Raw genomic sequence first — 23,682 nt, 5'->3', positions numbered from 1 at the left:
GTGGTACTCAAACAGATAATCAAAAGATGTCTTGCTATTCCTTCCCATCAGTGAATACGTAAAACAGGAGGAAGAGCAAAAAGCATCAGACAAAAGGATACAACTGTCTCCAAATCTACTAGTGAGCATCAAAGGGAAAGATCCAGAAGGACAATGATGGTGATAGGGATAATTTTGTGTTTTTTGCTGCTTGCTCTGTTGATTCTCTTCCTGAAACAACTTTGGACTCGAAGACATTTGCCTCCTGGTCCTTTGGCTCTACCTCTCATTGGGACCTTCTTGGCAGTTGGGCTTTGGCTCCGTGAAGATTACTTCCGTAAGGTATTTAATGCTAACCAGTAGTGATCATGATAATTCTCAATTGTTTTTTTATATACCAAAATTATGGTATAATTCATCATGCCACAATATTCAGGTAAGACTATTTGTTTATAGTTGCTTCACAGAGAACAAATGTAAAATAAAAGGGTCTGACTATTTAGGAGGCAGATTCTAGTTCAATCTTACCAATATTTATTTATTTATTTGATTTGATTTCTATACCGCCCTACTCCCGAAGGACTCAGGGCGGTGCACAGCCAAACAATAAATGTTTGATCATGGAACCAATTCTTCAGACAGAGGGTGGCGGTGTAGAAATTTAATAAAAATAAATAAATAAATAAATAAATAAATAAATAAATAAATAAATAAATAGGAAAAACAAAAATAAATAAAAGGATGTCCATTCTCAGAAAAATAATTCAGAAAAACAGAAAGACATTCTTAGCAAGAATCTTGGAGAGGGAAAAAAGAATTCTAAAGAGGGAGAATTGCATATAGTGAAAAGCAGTGATGAGTTGTCCCCGGTTCGGACCGGTTCGCAAGAACCAGTAGTAAAACTGGTGGGAGGCCCCGCCCACCTCCCCAGTTGTTGTCATCAGTGATCTGCGCATGCGCAGAAGCTTCCCATTGCGAACCGGTAGTAAAGGTAAGTAGAACCCACCCTTGATGAAAAGTTTTAGAATTCAGGATTTTGACCTGTGGATGGCATACAGTATTTTTTAAAAAAGTTTTTTTTAGTCTATAACATATAAAAATTCCATTTTCGATTAAACAGTGTGTTGTCTGGGTACAAATATATTTAGAGAGTAATAATCGAGAAGTTTACAACAACATTCATTACAATTGATATTAATTCTATAATAGTAATGATAATAATGATAATGTTTACTTATCCATTTTAATATTGCTCCCTTATGTCATTAATCTTTCCCTTATGTGTCCCTATTTCTTTTTTTTTTTTAAATTTTAAAACAAACTTTATTCGTTCTTAAAAAACATTTAAAACAAATATAAGAAAAACATAGAAGTTTCTCTTAATCAAAGACAAAATTACATATACAGTACATATACAGAACTCAACTTCATCTATTGACTACTTTCTATTATTATATATACATATATACATACGCACAGTGACTTATTTCCTTTTCTATACATCTGACAGTGCTGTTTTTAATTATGTTGATTTCTTCTAAATTTCATCTTTAACCATTCCCCCTCCTCTGGTTTATCCACTGGTACCATCTATTCCATATTGTGAAGTATTTTGAGTCTTCCTTGTCCTGTAACTCTAAAGTTAGTTTATCCATCTCTGCGCATATATAGATCTATATATGTGTCCCTATTTCTAACTTCTGTTTTTATCTGCTAACCATTGATACAGTAGATCTGAAATAAAAAAAAAAATTGGTTTCTTTCTTTTCCTTAATTAAAAGTGTTAGTCCCGTGAGGGCGAACCTACTGCCCAAAGTGGCACGCACAGCCATGTTGCCTGGTATGTGTGGCATTGCCCATTCCTCTTCTGGTGTGCAGACGTGTGTGACTATCAGCTGATCTTGTGCATGTGGCAGTGCCAGAAACTGGAAGAGCTGGTCTTCCGATTTCTGGTGCACGCATGGTCACCGGCCAGCTGATTGTTGCACACGCATGCACGCCAGTAACCAGAAGACTACCTGACTGGTGCGCATGTGTGTGCTGGAAACCGGAAATTCCTTTCCCAGTGTGCGCATGCCCACTGGGCAACTTCTCTTCTGGGTCATGGCTCTGATGAGGGTGCACGGTACCAAAAAGGTTCGCCATCACTGTGTTAGTTTATTAGTGGTGGGTTGCTATTGGTTCGCACCAGTTCGGGCAAACCGGTAGTGGTGGCGGAGGGAGGCTCTGCTCACCTGCCCGGATGTCATCAAATATGATCTGTGCATGCGCAGATGTGGCGTGAGCAAACCGGTAGCAAAGGTAAGTGAAACCACCCCTGTAGTCTATTCATTTCTGTAGATTCTAATATTTTTTAAATCACATATACATCTGTAGGAATCTCTTCGCTCTTCCATTATTATGCAAATACAATTCTAGCTGCAGTCAATATATGTAATATCAGATATGCATTCCCCTTATTATACTTATCTGATACGATGCCCAACAGAAATATTTCTAGTTGCAGTTCAATATATTGCTTTACCATTTTTTCCAACCATATATGTATTTTTGTCCAGTATATTTTTGCTTTTGAGCATGTCCACCGCATACGATACTACAAACCAGTTATCTGATGACATATCCAACATTATGCAGACATATCCTAAAAAAACATCTTTGCTAACCTTGAAGGTGGAAAATGAGATGGCATACAGTGTTAAATGGGAATAATCCGCGTATTTGATAGTAACATGTCTCATTTTTGATTCACTTGATAGCCTGTAAAACGATACGGAAGTATATACAGCTTGTGGTTTGGGCAACAACTTATGATAATTCTCTCTGGATTCAAAGCTGTGAAAGAAGGAATGGACAGCTTCCCAGAAGAATTCTCTAATCGACCAGTGGATCCTTTCATGAACGATTTAGGAAAAGGAAGGGGTAAGTGCAAAGTCAGTGGTGGGTTCCTCCCAGTTCGGCCCGGTTCCGCCGAGCCAGTAGTGGTGACAATATGATGTCACCAAACTGGTTCTGCCCACCCACCCATCCCCACGTTATTCTTACCTTTTATTTGGCCCCACCCTGAATCTATTGTTGCCTCCTGAGTCCCAGCCAATGGCTAGAGGGAAAAAAACTGTTTAAACTCTTGCCGCGGGGCTTCAAAGGGCCGCCCTACAGTTGATCAGTGTTAAAAGAAAACAAATGAGTAGATCGGTGCCTGCAAAAATAAATGGGTAGACTAGTGCCTGAAAAAATACATGAGTAGATCGGTGCCTGCAAAAATAAATGGGTAGACCAGTGCCTGCAAAAATAAATGGGTAGCTCTGCAAGCAGTTAAAAGCCTGGTAGACCAGTACCTCTGCTAAATCCTAAATAATTGTCACATGACCATCAAGCCACGCCCATAAAATAAGCCACGCCCACAGAACCAGTAGTAAAAAAATTTAGAACCCACCCCTGTGCAAAGTGTAAAGAAATTCTTCCTTAGTAACGATCAAACTCTTTCAATTTGTGCTAATATTATGCATAGCACAGGAAAAAAAAAAGAGTAAGATGTAGTAAACAAAATGATTTCGGGAATTAGACAAGCAAAAGAAATATTGCTTAATTCACTTTACACCAAAATATTATACACATCCATAGCTTTCTATCTGGACTGTTACATTCATATATTGATTTAGACATTGCCTTTTTCATTAAACTTCTATCTCTTTTTTTTTTGAGACTCATCAACTTCATCCAGCTACAGATTTCTGCATCTTCCCCTTCCTCTGGATCTCTTTCCTCTTCTTTAATATTTCTGTTTTTGTGAATTTGATTTTTACTCATTCCATTTAACCAATGCAGCCAAATGCTGCAGTTCAATATTGACTGGCCAAACAACATATATATTCAATGTATATTCATTGAGCACCTATCCATTAAATAATTTGAGATGTGCTCTGATGCAGAATGGAAAATATTTATTTTTGTTCCATAGGATACTTCAAACAAATATAATTCTAAGGTATCAAGTTTCAGTACCTTCCATGTACAAGAATTAGGTGTAGTTGGGATCTTTTCCAAACTTCTAAAAGATCTAAAATTTGAATAACATCTGCAACCTTAATTATGTTATCAAAAATCAAAGTTAAATGTTATTCACATCATCTGTGTAATATATCTATTAAATGCATAGTAAGATCATAATAATTAAACAATTGGATTTATTAAAATACATAATCTGCAATATTTTAATATCACTTATTTCTTATTCCACCACGGATTTTGAGCACTGGCAATCAGAATTAGTATTTCTCTACAAAATTTGAATTTCCAGTTTTTTATACATTCAGAAGAAAAAAAGTTCTTTTTATGGGACTGTGGCTATTGATCATTCTTATGATCTGCTATTGTGTTGGAACACAGCAATATTATCTTGATTTTAGTATAATGTTTGATTGAAATTGGTGAGGTGAGATGAGGTGTATGTAAAGGGTGGAGAAAAACAGAAACAATAGTTTGGGGGTTATGAAGCATGGGCCAGGTTTCTATGAGCAATCAGATGATGATTAGAGTTGGCTAGGCCAGAATAATTTACCAGCAGTTGGTGCAGTTCCACATTACCTGATAAATATTTCTTGGGTCATAGAGGCTGGATTGCTAGTAGCCTTGGTTTCATGATGTTGGCAACAATAATCGGTGGCAGATATTAGATCCATCTGGAAAAAGATGCCATCCAGACATGATATCATGAAAGATGAATCCCAAAATGAATAAATATTTTTAAGGAAAAGATAACATGTCCAGAATTTTACAAAAATTACAACATGTCACAAGGTTTTGGTATTCCCACCCGAAATTCAGAGAGATATTTGGCAAGAATTAGCTGCTTTTTAACACAAAGGTAATCAGGAATCGTTTATCATTGTCTACCAATGCCTTCAGGAATGGTTCTTTCCAATGGCCACACCTGGAAGCAGCAGCGACATATTGGCATCACTTCTCTGCGGAAGCTGGGCCTGGGGAAGAAAAGCATTGAGCATCAAATAGAAGTCGCGGCTCAGACATTGGTGGAGATCTTTAGACAAACAAAAGGTATGTCTTTTAGGGTAATGACTTAAATTCCCATCTGCCAAAATCTTTTCCATTCCAGTATTTTAAATAAAAATTATTAGAAATTCTATTTATATAAAGTACCACATAGAGCAAACCAAGAGTACAGTCACCATGTGCTTTACTGCTCAGCTATATTACTGTAACAGGAAACAGGAAACTCTCCTCAGAACATATAAGAAACTATAGATTATAAGCATAGATGCACAATATACACTGCCATGTATTGGCTAAATAATTCTGTAGTTGTTGCAATACAAAATACATTCTAACATGTATTTCAACAAAAATAGATGTATTTGATCTTTTTATATTTATTTTTAAAATGGGCAGTTCTCATTTCTCTTCCTTCACCCGCTGTCAATCTTCCAAATTGATTAGACAGGGGAAATGACAAGATGAACTAATTCTATTTTATTGTAAGGCTACATTAACAAAGTATTGCAAGTTTGAAAGTATAAATCTCATGCAGTTTCTGATAAGTTAGATAGAATCTTTTTGAAGTTTCATTTTCTTCTCATTACTGATTACTCAGTTTAGGCTCCTCCCTCTTTTATATAATCATTTCCTATGCAGCATCTCTTCACCCACTTGTTTTCCAAGGCCATTCTCACATTCCATTACATCACCTTAGAAATCCTGATCTTTAGTATCTAGGTGTAGATTTAGCTGTCCTAAATCTTACGTATGAGCCTGCAATGTGCTGCAGATGCCAAAAAGGCCAATACACTCCTAGGCTGCATCAAAGACAACAAAAAGTAGAGCTTAGAATAGAACAAAATAGAATAACAGAATTGGAAGGGGCCTTGGAGATTTTCTCGTCCAATCCCCTGCTCAGGCAAGAAACCCTATACGTTTCAGACAAATGGTTATCCAACATCTTGTTAAAAACTTCCAGTGTTAGAGCATTTACAACTTCTGCAGGCAAGTTGTTCCACTGATTAATTGTTCAAACTGTCGAGAAATTTCTTCTTAGTTCTAGGTTGCTTTTCTCCTTGATTAGTTTCCACCCATTGCTTCTTGTCCTGCCTTCAGGTGCTTTGGAGAATAGCTTAACTCCCTCTTCTTTGTGGCAACCCCTGAGATATCGAAACATTGCTATCATGTCACCCCTAGTCCTTCTTTTCATTAGACTAGACATACCCAATTCCAGCAACCATTCTTTATATGTTTTAGCCTCCAGTCCCCTAATCATTTTTGTTGTTCTTCTCTGCACACTTTCTCAATATCTTTTTTACATTGTGGTGACCAAAACTGGATGCAGTATTCAAAGTGTGGCCTTACCAAGGCCTTATAAAGCAGTATTAACACTTCATGTGATCTTGATTCTAGCCTTCTGTTAATGCAGCCTAGAACTGTGTTGGCTTTTTTGACAGCTGCAGCACACTGCTGGCTGATATTTAAGTGATTGTTCACCATGCTGGTGAGACCTGCATCCAGTTCTGGTCACCATGATACAAAAAAGACGTTGAGATCCTGGAAAGTTTCCCACCAATAATCAGACACATTGACATCAACCCAGTCTACCAATCACTGAGAACAAAAGAACTGAATCGACCATGATCCTGAAGGTAGCATTTAAAATGAACAAAATAGGCATCCCACTACGCAGCAACAAAAATGATAATCCATTGGCTCACAAAAAATCAGACCACGTATCAGTAACAACAGCCAGCCATTTAAAGTATCAAAAAAGCCAAAACCAGACCATAACTCAGAAGCACCCAGATAACAACTCTAATCCTAATCTGCATCACACAGATGGTATTTAACTACAGCCCAGCAGCAATCAAACAGTCCAAAATCAGACCATGACTCAGAAATATCCGAACAAACAAAAATGTTCATAATAATTTGCATCGCATCAAAAGGTATTTAAAGACTTGTGTTCTGACAGACGAGCACACTTCAAAATGCACTGACAATGTCTCCTGAGATGGTGATGAAATGTTTGCAACCAAATTGCCAAGCTCGGAGCTCATACCAACAGCCTAACCCTGGAAAGTGTACAGAGAAGACAACAAAATTGATAAAGCATCTGGAAGTTAAATCATCGGTCAGAACCCTGACAATCATATGATGAATGGTTGAGGGACTTAGGTATGTCTAGCCTATAGAAGAGAAGGATCAGCAGGAACATGATAACTGTCTTTCAGTAGCTGAGGAGCTGTCACAAAGAAGAGGGATTTGACTTATTCTTTAGGCCACCAGAGGGCAGGAGAAAAAGTAATGGGTAGATGCTTGTCAAAGAGAGAACCAACCTAGAAGGAGAAATTTTCTGACAGTGAGAATTAATCAACAGAAGAGCTTGCCTCCATGGTTGTGGGTGCTCTATAACTGGAAATTTTCAAAATAGACTGAATAACCATTTGGCTGGAATGGTATAAAACCAGTGGTGGGTTCCTCCCGGTTCCGCCCGGTTCCGTCGAGCAGGTAGCGGTGATGATATGACGTCACCGAACCGGTTCTGCCCCCCCCGCCCCCATACCCCCTGCATTATTCTTACCTTTTATTTGGCCCCACCTCCAATCTATTGCTACCTCCTGAGTCCCAGCTGATTGGCTAGAAGGAAAAAACCTGTTTAAACTCTTGTCGCGGGGCTTCAAAGGGCTGCCCTACAGCTGATCAGTGTTAAAAGGCAGTGTGGTGGTAGACCTGTGCTTCCAAAAACAAATGAGCAGACCGGTGCCTGCAAAAACAAATGGGTAGACCGGTACAGCTCTGCAGGCAGTTAAAAGCCTGGTAGACCAGTACTTTTGCTAAATCCTAAAGAATTGTCACATGACCATCAAGCCACACCCACAAAATAAGCCACGCCCACAGAACCACTAGTAAAAAAAATTAGAACCCACCCCTATATAAAACTCCTGCCTTGAGAAGGGGATTGGACTAGAAGACCTCTGAAATCCCTTCCTGTCATGTGATTCTGATGCTAGTACAAACAGGTTAACAGAGGAGGCTGGGTTCATTATGAAATATCTTCCTTTGCAGGGCAGCCATTTGACCCTTCATTTTCAGTACTAAATGCGGTTTCTAACATCATATGTGCTTTGAGTTTCGGACATCAGTTTTCTGCAGAAGATGAAGAGTTCCAGAAGCTGGTTCAAGCTCTTCAAATTATTTTGAAATTCATTGCTGACACTTTTCATGTGGTGAGTCATGTTTTCTAATAAGGAAAAAAAGCCCTCCTCCGCCCCGAGGTGGATTCAGCCGGTTTGCACCACTTCAAATGAACCGGTTGTTAACTTTTTGCTCAATTCGGAGAATTGGCTGATCCCACCACTGGCTGGCCTTGCCCTACACTGCCCCTCCCCTCCCAGCCACTCCTTATCTCACCTCGCCCGCCTTGGCCAGTGCCTAGAGTCACATCCACAGCCCAGTTGTTCTCTGCTCCTTAACTCGCCAGGTTGCCCAGACCACATGGTCCCTGTGTCCCAGCTGATCTCCACACCTCGCCTGTTTGCCTGCCTTTGCCATGGCCTACCACACCGCCCATGCAGTGTGAGCCCTGGAAGTCATCTTTTTCTTTGGCGCTTAAGGGCTGCCACTGTCAAGGTTCCAAGTGATATCCCCAACGAAAGAAAACTCCAAGGCCAGCAGTTCCTCAAGTTCCTTTTTATTAGAGATATCATATTGGCACATCTGGGAAAACCCGAATCTGAGAGTTCCGGGTTTTCTCCACCCAAAAGAAAGTCCAAGATCCATCCCCTGCACCCACAAGTCCATCACATGGCCCAATCAATTCTTCATCCCAACTGGAGACAACTCCCAGTCACTCCCCTCCAGGTGCAGAGCAAAATGTCCTTGACTCCCTGAGAAAGGAATGTTATTGTGGCTAAGCTTCCACCGCTCCTTGCAATCCCCCCTCCCACTTTCCCAGGTACTAAATGCGGCCGCCCCGAAGTGCCAAAGAAAAAAATGGCTTCCAGGGCTGACAGGCTTTCCCCCCCCAGGAAAAAAAATCATGTCCTGGAAAGAGAGAAAAGTAGGAGGTTAATTCAGTCAGCAATTTAACCATGTCTCCCCTCCCAGGGGACCCCTTTAGCGTATTAGGAAACTTCTCATGAAACTTTTTCACCAGGGCATCTGCTTTTACATCCCAACTCTTAAACCACGTAGCTTCCGACAAAGGGTACCCTTTCCAATGAACTAAATACTGCAATCTACCCCTATGCAGTTTAGAATCTAAAATCTTTTTCTACCTCATAGAGGGTTTCACCCTGTACTACAATTGGTTTGGGAGGCACAGCTTGCTGCGGCCTCAGCCTCGAACTGACAGCAGGTTTTAGTAAACTACAATGGAATATTGGATGCACTTTCCCTAATATGCAGGTAGGCCGAGCTGTACTGTTACTAGGTTAATCACTTTCACCATGGGGAAAAGTCCTAAGAACTTCGGTCCTAGTTTCTTACTCGGCAGTTTTAACCTAATGTACTTAGTTGATAGATAAACTTGATCTCCCACCCGAAAGGGGGGCTGGAGAGACAGATGTTTATCGGCTTGCTTTTTATATGTTTCTGCGGCAACAGCCAGTGCTTTTTTGGTGTTCTCCCAACCCTTCCTTAGTGACTCCATCCATTCAGCTAGAGTCATGGTAGAGGGTTGTTCTCTTGGAAGTTCTGGCATGGTGGCATGGAAAGGGGTCATGCTAGTGCTGCGGTGAACCGTGTTTTTGTAAGCCACTTCTGCGAAAGGTAGCAGATCTGCCCAGTTCTCTTGGTAATCCACATAACATCTGATGTATTGTTCCACCATGGCATTCGTGCATTCCGTAGCTCTGTTCGTACTCAGATGAAAAGCCGAGCTGAGTCCTTGAGATGATCCGATGGACCTCAGGAACTCTCTCCAGAATTTCACAGTGAACTGGACTCCCCTGTCCGAAATCACTCACCACGGTACTCTGTGCAGCCTGTATACTTGCTCGATGAACATCTTAGCCAATTTCTTTGCTGAGGGCAGTCCAGAACAAGTGGTGAAGTGAGCTTGCTTAGAGAATAAATCAATCACAGTCCAAATCACTGTTTCCTCCCCTCTCTGAGAGTTCTATTATAAAATCCATGGCAATCTCCTCCCGGGGTGACTGGGCTCAGTCACTTGTTGGAGACGTCCGGGAGGTTTCTCTGGTCTCATTTTCATAGTAGCACAAATAACACAACTTTTTATGTAGTCTTCCATGTCTGCCTTCATTTTTGGCCACCAGAACTGCCTCCGAGCCAAGTGAAGGGTTTTTAGGAATCCAAAGTGGCCAGGCAGTCGGGAGTCATGACTATATCGTAGTACTTGCAGTCTTAAGCTGTTGGGGACATAGAGATTGGATCCCTTCCATGCCAATCCTTCTCTCATAGTTGGGGGTCTCTCGGTTTTCTGCGAGCCACAGGCCTGCGGAAGCACTGCTTTTAGCTTAGTTGTCAGTTTCCCCTCTAAGGGTTCAGCTCGGCATCTGGCTTGTCCCCTTGTGGTGGCTTGCACTGCACCTTGCGAGTCCGGGATAATGGCGTGGATGACTTCCTCTTGTTGACTATTGTATTGGGGCTTTTTCAATAGTATGTTAGCTAGCAGGTTCTTCCACCCTGGGATGTATTTAAGCTCAAAGTTAAATCATTTGAAATACCATGCCCAGCGGACTTGCTTGGGGGAAAGTTTTTGGAGTGTCTTCAAGGCTTCGAATTTCTTGTGATCAGTCCAGACCTCGAAAGGCACCCTGGCTCGCTCTAGGAAGTATCTCCACAATAGGAGAGCCCAGCGGACTGTGAAAGCTTCTTTCTCCCAAACTTCCCAATGCCCCTCAGTGTCAGTCAGTTTTTGGGAGATGTAGGCACAGGGCAATAGCTGACCCTGGGGGTCCTTTTGGAGGAGCACGGCTGCCACTGCTATGTTGCTGGCATTGGCTTGGACAATAAATTGTCTCTCAGGGTCTGGGTGTTGGAGAATTGGTTCTTCTGCAAAAAGGTGCTTCAAGCTTTCAAATGCTTTTTGACAGTCTAGCGTCCAGACTAGTGGTTGAGTTGGCCATGGTTTCATGGGAGGGGGCCCCATCTTCAGCAATTTGGTTAAGGGTAAGGCCACTTCTGCAAAAGCAGGGATGAATTGTCTGTAAAAGTTGGCAAACCCCAGTAAAAGCATTACTCTGAATTGGAAGCTGCCCAGCGGGCAGTTAAAAGCAGTCTTCTAGTCGTCCCCCTCCCTTTGTGCATACTCGGTAGTATGCTTTTCTCAAGTCCAGTTTGGTAAATACATTGCCTCTTGATAAATGATTTAATATATCCTTCAAAAGGTGGAGAGGGTAGGTGTTCTCCACACACACAGCATTAATTTCATGGAAATCAATGCATAGCCTCATCCCCCCCTCTTTCTTTTCTTTAAATAGTATGGGGGCCACTAAGATTTTGCAGGTGGATGACACCCATGGCTAGGTTGGCATCAATGTACTTTCTCAGCTCAGCCATTTCCTTTGGCTTTAGTAGCTTAGTCCCTGGCTCAATCTTCATTGTGCAGTCAGTTGGACGGTGCGGGGGTGGTGGTGAGGACATTGCAGTCTTCCTCACTGAAGGCGCCAGCCAGGTCCTGGTACTCTTTGGGGACCTGGGGGCAATGGGTAGCCCTTCTGCAGCAGCTGCTGTTGTCTCCAACTGATTGGAGTCACTGGGGCTTGCCGTTTGTTGGCAGCCATCAGCCAGGACCAATGGTAAGGGGCTGATGCCTATTCTTATTTTTCGGTATCTGTCCTCTCACATGATCATTGAGGCTCACTTGTCTAGCCAAGCGAGCCCCAGTATGACTGACTCCACCATTTTCGGGGCTACTATGAATCGGATGAGTTCTCAGTGACGTCCCATCTCCAGCCTAATGAGCTCGGTGACTATGGTAGCCAGGGTTTTGCCTATCAGTGTCCCATCAACTTGCTCAAAGCGTATGGAGTGGACTAGGGGCTTCGTCTTTATCCCTAACTGCTTGATGATGGGGAGACTGATCAGACACCTGGTGCAGTCAGTGTCTTATCACAGCCTCTACATCACCCTGCACCTCAGTTTCTGGGACTACTAGTCTGATTTTGACAGTGAAGGGGTGGATGGCTCCACTTACCATCTGGTCATCTTCACTGCTGCTTCAGCAGGTGGCTCTGGAAGTGGGGCCTCGGGCTGGAGGTTCCTCACCTTCATTTGGGGGAGGGGAAACCTCTACGGCCTACCAGAAGAATATTGCCACATCTGGCGGCTTTCTTGGTGTTCATCTTCCCCAGGTTGCTGAGGGTGCCTGGGGCTGAGGAACTGGAGCAGGAGCTAGGCATTTGGATGCCTGGTATCCCAGTTGACCACATTGGAAGCATTTGGTTGTTCCCACCAGTTTGGTGGGTGGCGGCTCAGCTGGTTTCGCCCAGGCTTGGTGGACAAAGGACCCTCTGGGCTGGTTTCTCCTGTGTGGGCTTCTGGTGGGGGTTGATCTCCTGGTCCATCGCCATGGCCATGGTATACCATTCTTGGTCTGGTACCCTTCTGATACCACAAGCTTTTCAGAGTTCTGGGTCTATGGCTTCCTTGAAGTAGTGAACAAGGATTCAGGCCAGTGCTTAAGCTTCACAGCTACTCTCCAGAACTCTCATATGAACTCTTTTGGGGCACTGGTTCCTTACTTCAGGGCTTTGATTTGGGTTTCGTTCTCTTGCCTGCGGTCTGTGTCCTTGAATCTGCCCTGGAGTGACTGGATGAATTCATCAATGTTGTCCAATTTGGCAGTGCCTTCATCGTGCAATTGGGCTATCCATTCCCGCAGCTTCCTCTTCGTTCATCCATTGCCTATGGCTGAGATCAGGTTTTGGTCCATTTGATACTGATAACCATAATAGTTGATGTACACCCAGACTCAATTAAGGAAGTATGCCAACTTCCCCGAGATCCTGTCAAAAGTCATCCGGAACTTTGGTGGCAGGGCCGCCGGGACCACAGCTGGTGGGACTGGTGACGGTGCTGCAGGAGGTGTGGCCAGTGGAGCTGGCTACAGAGCAGGGACCGATTGAGGCACCAGCACTGGCTGGGGGGCCGGCGCTGGCTGCGGTGCTGGCTCTGGCATCCACTGACACTGCACCCACCCCTGGCTGAGGTAGAAAGCCCCACTGGGGGGTATATACTCAGCTGGTGGCAGCATGAAGACTGGCTGTTGGGGGGTGGGTTTGGTCTCGACAAAACCCTTGGGTCTGGAAGCTGCTGCAGCCCAACTCCAGCAGGAGCCATCACCCCAATGGTGTGAGTGGGCGGAAGGAGGCATGGTGTCCTATCGTTCTGGGCTGACTGGAAGGACACTGTCACCACACTTTGGGCACTTGCAGGCCCCAGGTCCAGGAAGGTGAATGTAGGCTGGGCCAGGATCCACCTTAGCTGGCTGGTCTGAGGCCACGCGACATAGCTACCCACCCATGTGATGAACTTGGCTTGGCCATCTTTTGGGCCTGGCTCTCTCCATCCTTCTGCCCGCATGCCATCTGCTTGCCCTCCGCATCAAGTTGGTGGGACGCGCCAGTTCCTGCCTAAAGAGGAAGAATGATTTCTCTGGATCTAGATACTAGATTTCTGCTGAAACTATACAGATAGTCTTTAATCTACTAGCACAATTGAGCCTAGAATTTTGATCGTAAGACGTTTTGGTTGTAAGTTGTGCCATCATGTGACTGGATTTAATATTCCAACCATTTTTACAATGGTTGTCAAGCAAGTCAGCATAGTTATTAAGCAAATCATATGTTTGTATGTCTGAATCCAGCTTATCCGGTGGATGTTTTTTACTCAAAAATGGCAAAGTTGTAAAGTTTGTTTGTTTAGCATATGGCAAGTTGTAAAGTGAAATCATGTGACTGCAGGAAGCTGCGACTAGTCATAAATGGAAGCCAGTTGTCAAGCACCCAAAAATGTAATAATGATGTCTTTAAGGAAGAGTCATATATACCTTTTTTCAAGTCATTGTTGAGGTCCATCACATTGTTGGCATATGGAGAGGGGGGGGGGAGGGAGGGAGAGACAGTGAGAGAGACACACAGAGAGAGACAGAGAGGCACATACACAGAGATTGATTTCCTTTCCATTCACACAACTTTGTGTGGGTCTGCCATGGGAGTATCCTCCAATAGAGTGCCTTGGAATAGCATTAAACTGTCCTTTTCTCCATGAATCTATAACTTGACTAGTTCAGTCAATCTAATAGTTTTGAATGTCCCTCTCAAGCTTCCAACAGCTTGAGCCCATAACTCATCCCTACCCTCCTGTCAAGCGCCAGAGAAATCAGGTGATTCAGGCAGTTCAAATGAGCGTAAAGATTTATTGCAAGCTTAAGCTCTCTACAAGAATCTGACCTACTAATGGCCTAGGGAAATTTGCAGGAGTTAAGAAAGGCATTAAAGGCATTCTCTTATGGGCACGCAGTGATACAAGACTTATGATGTGTTTGACCCCTGCTTTACTTATGGTGGGGAATTAATAACTTTTCCTCTTCCTCTTCTTTTTCTGTTAGATGTATGATTTGTTCCCACAATTAATGAAGTACCTCCCAGGCCCTCACAAGAAAGCCCTGGCTTCTATGAATATTATGCTTGCGTTTGCAAAGCAGGAAATAGAGAAACACAAGGAATCCCACTGTCTGCACGAGCCACAAGATTTCATTGATTACTATCTTCTTCAGATGGAGAAGGTATGGATTTATTGTGGTTCAATACACAGGCAAGGAATTATTATATTCCTTGCTGTAAATAAACAGGCAGAGCTACTCATAATGTGTTCCTTCATCTTGGATTTTTCTTCTTTTTTATTCAGCTCCCGTTGTGAATCTAGGAATTTTAATTAATTCATACTTAATCCCTGAATCCCTGAATCCCTTAGACTTATATACCCCTTCACAGTGCTTCACAGCCCTCTCTAACCGGTTTACAGAGTCAGCCTCTTACCCCCAACAATCTGGGTTCTCATTTTACTGACCTTTGGAAGGATGGAAGGCTGAGTCAACCCTGAGCCTTGTGAGATTCCAAATGCCAAATTGCAGGCAGCTGGCAGAAGAAGAAGCCTGCAATACTGCATTCTAACCACTGCACCACCACGGTCTTAGCAGTGTGCTCATCATTTCACATGGTCTTAAGTTTCTCTACAATCACAAGGCATGGTAATCCAGTAGTGCATCACAATCAGAAGTCAAGTAAGAGCCCAGTATCTGAACTGGTTCACTTTATTTAATTTGATACCATCAGTCTTGAGTTGGTCTGCTCATCACATTCAAAATACTGACCCTCATTCCTAAATATATGAAGACGTATTTACCATTAATGGTTCTATGCTGCTTCATATTTTACTCTCTATCATTGTCTCATCAGTATAACTTTTATTGATTGAGTAAATTTACATGACTCCCATCTCATTGTTTCTGAGATTCTAGGCAGCTTACAGAATAATAAAAAGTAAAAAAAAAACAACACTTAAAATTATAAAGATTAAGTAAGAAAGTAAAAATCAAGGTGATACAGAGGGACGGGAATCCTTTTTTCTATACCATCAGCCACCCCCAAAGTAGTCCACCCCAATCATGGCCCCAGGCCAACCAACAGAGCCAAGTTTTTACCTTTCTCAGTAAATCATGAATCTGGAGACCGGCGTCACCCCCAATGGGAAAATATTTCAGAGGACAGAGACCACAGGAGGAAAAGCTCTTCTCCTGGAACTTGTCAGCTGAAATTATTTGGCAGATGAGATCTAAAGTGTGCTTCTTCTGCTGGATTGAGTAGCATAGGGCAATCCCATTGGGATGAGTCAACTCCTTAGATACCTTGGATCCATGCCATAAAGGGCTTTATAGGAAACATCCAACACCTTGAATTGGACCTGAAAGCCACCTAACAATCAGTGCAGCTCATACAACATTGGTGTTACATGGGCCACCTGAGTGGCCTCAGAGATTGTCCACACTACTGCATTCTATACCTGTTATCATTTCCAAATACTCTTCAAGGGTAGCCCCATGTAGAGCATGTTCCAATAATCCAACCAAGAGATGACCAGGGCATGAGTGACTGCACAGACTTCACGATCCAGGAAAAGGCACCACGTGAAGTTGCCCAAAGATTCTCCTAGCTATGGCTGCCACCTCCTGTTTTGAGCAGGAGTTGTGAGTCTAGGAGAACTGCCAGAAACCCAGAAACAAAAGTAACCACAGGAAAGCTACATAGAATTCATTGTAATTTTCATTTTCCATTTTGAACATCAGAGCAGGAATGATCCTGATTCTACCTACAATGAAGAGAACCTGGCTCAGTGTATTTTTGATTTTTTTTCTGCTGGAACAGAGACAACCTTTGCTACTCTGATGTGGGCACTGCTCCTCCTGACAAATCATCCTGACGTCCAAGGTGAGCAAAATCTGGGCTGTGGGAATAAGGGCCAGTCTCAGGTTTTAAAACACAGTGGAATTATGTGAAGGTGTTTGAAATATTAAGGTCTGTTGAGTAATGAACTGAATCTAGTCTTCATAGTAATTTTCCTAAGTGGATTCCTGAACCTATAATTATGAACTTGACACTTCTAGTTTGGCATCTCAGTGAGATGGTTGGGATAGCAGGGTTCCATGAATTCCCAGTCGATCCCTCCTTGTTGGGAGGCCCTAAGAGCTAAAGTCACCCTGGATGGGTGATGAAGAAAGGAGGGATCCCTTGCTGATTGCGGGAAAGTGGCGGCTCTTCCACTCGATCCAAGGCACCCTCCTGATCAATGAGGAAGAGAAACGGCCATTATGGCTGGACTAAAGCTGGGGCAACCAAAGAAATAGATCAGCTGGAGTGGTTTGTGAACAGTAGATTGGAACTGGCTGAGATGAGTTTCAAATCCTATATTAGAGATCTAACCCCAAATAAAAGAATTTTTGAAACAAAGATTCTCTAAAGTGCTGAGAAAGTGGTGAGCTAACACATAGAGATAGATTACAGATCTGAAAGAGGAATGAAATTTTAGTGGGAGACTATGAAGCTTTAAAATATAGAAAGACTGGACTGGAGTTTGCAGTATTGTGAAAAGTGATTTTAATTTGCTGATAACATTGTTTGACTATTGGAAGAAATTGTATAAAGAAAAATGGACTTTTTGATCATTTGGTAATCAGCTGTTATACCTTCCACTTTGTTATAAAGCTGGAACTTTGGACTGGGGCACCATCTACTGGTGAAAAAAAAGATACCATACTACACTATTACATGGTTGGAAAAGACCTTGACAGAATTGATAAGAAGGGAAATAGAGTGAAAAGCAAACAACACTTGGAACACTGCTTTTCTTTTTCATCTTTTGTTTTATATCTATTTGCTTTTTGGCTGGCTGGGAGTAACTGGTGAACCTTTTGAAGAATTTCAAAGAAGTGTGGATTATAAATAATAGGAATTGCCCCTGAAACTGGACATCTGACTACGTGGCTCAATGAGACGGGAGAAATCTGGAGGGCCATTCTGGATTATAAATGCTGTTTGATAGAACATCTTATAAGGTGAAAGAAGAAAAGTTAAACAAGACATACAACGTTGGATAATTTAGAGGGACCAATTGGCAGATCTTGAGGATTATAATATATTGTGGATTTTAAGGAATAGTTCCGGGACTGAGCAAATTACTTTAATATTGGCTTTTTGGGTGATGGATAATTGGGACATTGGGACTTTGGTGGACTATTGGGTAACTTTTAGCCCATTAAAATAAAATATTACAAAGGGAAAAACAAATGCATCACAAAAAGAAATACTATTGATGCTTCAAGGTATTCAGGAAGCAATGATAAGGAACCATAGGGAGATGAAGAGACTGATGCATGATACAGATGTGAAACTAGGAGACATTCAGCAAATGACAATGAAAAATGAACAAGACATCCAGGAAATAGAGGTGAGAGGAAAAAATAGAGGAGACAAATCAACAAATGACACAAGCAGAAAAAAAGATGAGGAAGAGATAGTAAAAATTCTTGAAACGGAGTAGGAAGATTACGTTTTAAGAGGGCAAAATAAAGAAGAGGACAAAGAGGATTCTTTGATATCCTCACTTGAGGATATTGAGTGAGGAAAACTGGAAATCCATACAAATCTTAAACAATTGAGCAAATTTTAAATGTAGAAATCTACCAAAGTTTTCAGATTTGTTTTTTCCCCCCAGCCTATATTGTGTATAGGAGACCAAATTAGGATATGATATTGAACATACCTGCGCTTTGATAAAAAATGATCCAGATTATTTTCAAAACAATTATTGCATTTTAAAAAATTTAACCAGATTTCCAAACTGGCTGAAATTAAAATCTGGAGATTGACTTGTCTGAGGAGAGTCATTGGAATCTTTGAATTAAATCACCAAATTATCTCAATGTTGTGCCTAGTTTAGACTGGATCTAGTCATATCCCAGAAATTTTAAATCTGCACTCCTTCATGATCCTCAAAAGAATGATGGAGTTACACTTAATGCTCTGAAGGCTAGTCTAAAATCTAAAGTATGACTAAGAATTAAAACTCTGAAATAAATAAGTCAAAAACAATATTGAAAACTGAGTTTGTAGCAAGATCCAATCTTGGTTGGTCACCAGGAATAGGAAAACCAGGAACAATGGTTTGGTCTTCTCAACTTTCGGACTCATGCTAGAGCCCATCCTCAGGGAACTTCTCTCTACCCGAATGGGTTGTCTACATTCCAGTAGAGAGAAGATCCCTGAGGATGGCCTCCAACACAAGTCCAAAATCTCAGAAGATTAAACCTCTGGTCCTGGTGACCGACCCAGATTGGATCCTGCAACATTATCCTGGGACGCTTATATTTGCCTTCATTCACTAAGTTTATATTTCCATCACTTTTTCCTAGAGAAAGTGCAGAAGGAGCTTTTCTACATCCTAAAGTATAGGTAGTCCTCCACATATAACCATTTATCTAGTGACCATTCAAAGTTACAACGGCACTGAAAACAGTGACATGACTGTTTTTCAAACGACTGTTGTAGCATCCCCATGGTCACATTCAGACACTTAGCAACTGGCTCATATTTCTGATGGTTGCAGTGTCTTGGGGTCATGTGATCACCTTTTGCGAGCTTCCAACAGGCAAAGTCAATGGAGAATCCAGATTCACTGAACTACCGTGTTACTAACTTAACAAATGCAACGATTCACTGAACAACTGTGGATTATACTTTATGAGCTGCCGTTGTGCCCCTGTGGACAAAGGGCCACTGAAACTACAGTTCAGGCCTTGTTATATTATTCCCTCCAGTCTACAAGGATTCTGCACTCCTTTTTTAACTCCTTACCTGGTAATATGTTCTGGGAAATTCTCATCTCTGTTATGTCCAGGTGATACTATTGGATCAGTACGACACCGTTTCTTTGAATGTGGTTAAATTATTCTATAAAAAGGTAAAATTAGGCAGAATTGTCCATCTATTGATCACCTCACCAGAAGCCGTAATGTAATATTATGTCTTGTTCTGTTTAATTGTTTTAAAAGTTTTAGTTTTTAACTCTGGTCTGTGACCATAATAAAGGATTGATCGATACTTCTGAGGCAGTGGTGAAATGCAGCCAGCTCAATCTGTCTCATGCGAGACGGTAGTGCCGGCGGCGGGTGGTTTGGCGAACCAGTAGCGACTGCGGTGGGAGGCTCCGCCCTCCCATACCGGGACGTCATCACCTCCCGGTTTTGAGACTCTGCACATACGCAGAAAGCTTTGCACATGTGCAGACGACGGCACGTGCACATTAGCGAGCCGGTAGGAAAGGTAAGTACGTTTTACCCCTGTTCTGAGGATTAAAATTGGGAAATGAATAAATAAATGAACAAAGGGGGGAAAAAACACTCAATAGTGAACATGAAGTTTCTGTTTTCATTATTATTATTATTATTTTCTAGAGAAAGTCCAGAAAGAGATTGAAGATGCGTTTGGTTCCTCGGGGTCAATTTCCTACCAGGGTCGGAAGAAGCTGCCCTACACCAATGCTGTGATTCATGAAATGCAGCATTTAAAATATATCTTGCTACTTGGAGTTCCCAGGCAAAGCAAAAAGGACGTGACGATGAGGGGATATCACATTCCAAAGGTGGGAAACATGTTCAGGATGCATTGCAGTAGCCCAACATAGAAGGAAAAAGAGAATAGGACACTTGGACAGGGGACTGCCTGTCATGAAAAATTAAATAAGCAAGAATAGCAAACATTTTTGAAGGATGAATTATGGGTTTAAATCCAACCATCTCTCAGATTTTATAGTTAGAATCTTAGATGTTTTATTTTAACCCTAGGAAGATGATAAGAGTTTAGGAGCAGAACTCACAACACTGTCAAATAATTTACTAAGACTGTATTACTATTCTTCTTCTCTTCCTTACTAGTATCTATCTCTTCCCACTTATTATTATAACCAGGTTCCTTGTATCTTTCAATTATATTGTTTTTTATTTGTTCCTACTATGATGTGATAGCTTATTAGTAACCTTGACTATCACTAAGTGTTGTATCTTTTTATTCTTGATGAATGTATTTTATTCTCCTTATGTATACTGAGGGCATATGCACCTAAGACAAATTCCTTGTGTGTCCAATCACACTTGGCCAATAAAGAATTCTATTCTATTCTATTCTATTCTATTCTATTCTATTCTATTCTATTCTATTCTATTCTATTCTATTCTATTCTATTCTATTCTACTCTACCCTACCCTACCCTACCCTACCCTACCCTACCCTACCCTACCCTACCCTACCCTATTCTATTCTATTCTATTCTATTCTATTCTATTCTATTCTATTCTATTCTATTCTATTCTATTCTATTCTATTCTATTCTATTCTATTCTAACTTGAGATCAGAACTGTAGTCATGTATAGCCATGTTTCTTTGTCCCCCACTTCAAGAGACAAGGTGACTTTAGGTAAAAGAAAGGAAGCTAAGCTGTTGAGCAGCCACTGCTTTCAGAAACTGCTCTGAGAAACGAACAAACATGGATCCGTAAAGGCAAGCGATGACTAAATAAAAGCCATGGTGGTGCAGTGGTTAGAATGCAATACTGCAGGCTACTTCTGCTGACTGCTGGCTGCCTGCAATTTGGCAGTTCGAATCTCACCAGGCTCAAGGTTGACTCAGCCTTCCATCCTTCTGAGATGGGTAACTCTGCTGACTCTGTAAACTGCTTAGAGAGGACTGTAAAGCACCGTGAAGCAGTATATAAGTCTAAGTGCTATTGCTATTGCTATGAACAGGGGTTGTATCAATATTGTTTGAACTTCTTTGCCTGTTTCCTTTATGAAACTGTTCTGTTTAATTATCTCTCTCTCTTTTTTTAAACAGGGGACCTTTATCCTCCCAGACCTGCGCTCTGTTCTTCTTGATCCTGAGCAATGGGAGACACCTGAAAAATTCAACCCAAATCATTTTTTAGATAAGGATGGGAAGTTCATTGAACGGGAAGAGTTTCTGCCCTTCGGAATAGGTAAATCCTTGAGCCCAAAGCAGCTCATTTCTTATTTCATTTAGTTTTATATTAAATTTATATTCCATGCATCTCATTAGCATGTGATCCTGGGCAGCTTACAACTTACAGATTCCCACTACCACATCACCTGAATTATTCTGCGATCATCATGCTCTGAATAGGAAATCAAGGAATCTTGGGGAAGATCCATGGCAAACGTGACATCCTGAACCATTCCTGAACTGACAAGATGAGCACAAATATTTAAGTCTCTGGCCAAAAAAAAAAAAAAAAAGTCAAATGTAGTCCAATTACTCTGAGGAGGGCAGGGGGAAAGGCTGTTATGCCAAGTATTATTCTCACATTCGTCCAGATGGCCAGATGTAGCAAGCAAAGAATAAGAAGAATAGGTGTGTGATCAGTGAAAAGGGAATTCCTATAGATTATGTCCATACCTCCTCCCCAGAGGTGGTATACAGCAGGTTCCGACCAGTTCTGGAGAACCGGTAGCGGAACTTTTGAGTAGTTCAGAGAACTGGTAAATACCACTTCTGACTGGCTCTGCCCCATCTATTCTCTACCTCCCGAGTCCCAGCTGATCGGGAGGAAATGGGGATTTTGCAGTAACCTTCCCCTGGAGTGGGGAGGGAATGGAGGTTTTACAGTATCCTTCCCCTGCCATGCCCACCAAGCCACGCCCACCAAGCTAAGCCATGCCACGCCATGCCCACCAAGCCACACCACGCTCACAGAACCAGTAGTAAAAATGTTTGAATCTCACCACTGCTCCTCCTTCTACTCCAGCTGTAGCCTGATGCACCATAAAAGAAGTTGCTGGACAGAAGGTGAGAAAGTGACTTCCCTCTTATAGGCCAATCTCTGGAAAAATATGCCAGATCAGTTTTTTCATGGATGCATAGCTTTGCCTTTGAAATGGTACACCATCTACCGTGTTTCCCCAAAAATAAGACCCTTTCTTATATTTTTTTGAACCCTGAAATAAGCGCTTAGCCTTCTTGCCATGCGCTTAAAAGCCCAATTGGGCTTATTATCAGGGGATGTCTTTGTCAGGTTTCGATGCTATCTCAAAATAAATGAATTTCCAAACTGCCGATCTTTGAGGAAATTTTCTCTTTATTGAGCACAGCCATCCGATCCTGGCTCTTTCGTGGTCAGTACTGACCTTTACCCCCCAATCCCTCCCTTTCCGATCCCCAATTCTCTGCTTCTCATTGGCTATCTTCCAAGCCACTTTCCTCATCTCTACTTCGTCAGATCACAGGAATGTCTCCCCCCCCTCCCATCTCCGAGGAGACAGAATCTTCAAAGGGATTGAGTAGGCAAAAGTTCAAGCTTCTCCTCTCTTTATATATGTCAGTGCTGGGACACTGACATCCTTATTTTGGGGAAAACAGGGTAGTAGGACCTGAGTTAAAGTCACCCCTCTGATAGGTGTCAACAGAGTTAAATGGGAGAAAACATCACTAAGAATGGAATCTGCTGGAAGATACTAGGATTCAGCATGGAAATCTATTTTGGCTGTTACCAAATGTTTCAGATTTCCTTGCTGATGGCGTACACTCTGGATTATTATCTGCTTCATCCATGCTTTCTTTCCCCTACAGGTCTACGTGCCTGTGCAGGAGAGCAGCTGGCCAGAATTGAGGTCTTTATCTTTCTGACTAGCCTGTTGAGGGCCTTCAGCTTCCAGTTGCCTGAAGGAGTGAAAGAACTCAATGAAGAACCTGTTGCAAAGATGTCAATGCATCCACACCCTTACAAATTGTGTGCTATTCCCACACTGGCTTAAACTTTTAAAAACACCATAAAAAGCATAAAACTGTTTCCTATATGCCTCTTTGCTTAATTTATTTTTTCTTTCTTTCATTTATTGTACATTAAATCTTTTTCAGCTTATTGCTGGGTTCACAAACTTACCTAACCATGTCAACCAGGAGGTCACGTCTGAACGATATGCTAAGTAAGTTTGTTACATTTTTCCATGACCATCATTTCCTGGAACACAATAAAAAGGCTGGTGCCAAAAATCTCTAAAAGACAGCTGGAGTATCACCACCTCCATCTCCAAGGCTATCAAGGAACAGCATTTTTGTCATCAGAAGTGGAATGTTCCAAATATCATTCAAGGATTTTGTGGGCCCACTGCA

General features: G+C 41.9%; 1 pseudogene; it reads left to right on the top strand.

Annotated features, from left to right (window-relative positions):
* The first annotated feature begins 153 nt into the window (after window positions 1–153).
* On the top strand, window positions 154–23,324 carry LOC139318107 (cytochrome P450 2J2-like; annotated as a pseudogene).
* Window positions 23,325–23,682: the final 358 nt, after the last annotated feature.

Source organism: Pituophis catenifer, unplaced genomic scaffold (genome assembly GCF_029215685.1).
Source record: "Pituophis catenifer annectens isolate HBS135680 unplaced genomic scaffold, rPitCat1.0.hap2 SCAF_6, whole genome shotgun sequence".
In the NCBI taxonomy this organism is placed as follows: domain Eukaryota; kingdom Metazoa; phylum Chordata; class Lepidosauria; order Squamata; family Colubridae; genus Pituophis; species Pituophis catenifer.
Note: the sequence above shows the minus strand (reverse complement) of the source record. Positions and strands in the feature narration are given on the sequence as shown.